The 1,237-nt window shown below is 38.1% G+C and overlaps 1 long non-coding RNA gene across 1 annotated transcript in view; it reads left to right on the forward strand.

Annotated features, from left to right (window-relative positions):
- LOC139027361 (uncharacterized) overlaps positions 1 to 1,235 on the forward strand; it is a 1,859-nt gene extending 624 nt beyond the window's left edge. Inside the window, exon 2 of the long non-coding RNA XR_011479444.1 lies at positions 888 to 1,235. This is a non-coding gene — a long non-coding RNA (uncharacterized lncRNA). The remainder of the gene's footprint in view (positions 1 to 887) is intronic.
- Positions 1,236 to 1,237: the final 2 nt, after the last annotated feature.

Below are 1,237 nucleotides of genomic sequence, written 5' to 3' on the forward strand. Positions count from 1 at the left end.
GAAATCTGCAATTGCTACATCCATATTTTGACTTTTAAATTATTTATTTATAGCCATTGATTCTTGAAGAATATAACACATGCCTCATGAGCTTAATTCAACTGTTTGCCCCATCAGAACCCCAAATAAGCTTTTTTTACTCAAATGTACTCCAATGTTTAGAAGCAACAATGTAATCAACATTGTTAAAACTATAATGTTGATATCATGGATGGTCAGTCCTTTCATCCATAGTTCTTTCTATGAATTTGAGAGTAATTACATTTCTCCATTCCCATCCATCATCTTATTACCAAAACAGTGGTGGAATTACAGCTTTGTTATTGGTTGACTACAGATTGGTTGATTGATTGTTGAGTGGCTTTTTTAAAGGGGCAACCTAGTTTTTAGAATACTCATACTAACCGCACTATGTGTGATGTTAATTGAGTATATAGTCTGCTTATTGGTCATAGTATGATGTAGTTAGTATGCCAAAAGTTCCCGGATGTCGTACTAAATTAGCCAAAATATGACGTATACCCGCAGTACTTTAGGGCCCATAATGCAATACTTCAGGAAATGGGCGTGGCTTCGACGTTTTCAGATTTGAAGAAAATGGGGGGAAATATGCAGCCGAAGTCCAACGAGAGAGCGGATACAAATGAACTGCTTTAAATAGTTATGACAAATGTTGAGCAATGTAATTAAGTAATGACATTTCAAATAAGTTACCTGACACATTATATGGCTATTGTTGTTAACTTGACAATCTTAAGACAAATGTCAAATAATGAACATTCATTACAGACGTCATTGTTTGTACAACATCATGGCTACACATCACCTTTTACAGTGGATTTCTGCTGTTGTGGGCCTTTAACCATCTGTCTGACTTGTTCACACAGGAGAGAGACGTGACTATCGTGGATCCTCTGGGAATCCTCAACAACCTTATGATGCTGACGAGGCAGAGAAGAGTCTCTCCACATCAGAACTCCTCCAGAAACACCAGCAGAGAACCACAGGGAAGAAATCTCATTGCTGCTCTGACTGTGGGAAAGGTTGCACATCTTCATCAGAACTTAAAATACACCAGAGAACACACACAGGAGAGAAACCTTATAGCTGTGATCAATGTGGGAGGAGTTTTACTACATCAAGCCATCTGATTCAACACCAGAGAACACACACAGGAGAGAAACCTTATAGTTGTAATCATTGTGAGAAGAGTTTTCCTACATCTAGCCAGCTGACT

The sequence above is a fragment of the Salvelinus sp. IW2-2015 genome, unplaced genomic scaffold (assembly GCF_002910315.2).
Source record: "Salvelinus sp. IW2-2015 unplaced genomic scaffold, ASM291031v2 Un_scaffold11113, whole genome shotgun sequence".
In the NCBI taxonomy this organism is placed as follows: Eukaryota; Metazoa; Chordata; class Actinopteri; order Salmoniformes; family Salmonidae; genus Salvelinus; species Salvelinus sp. IW2-2015.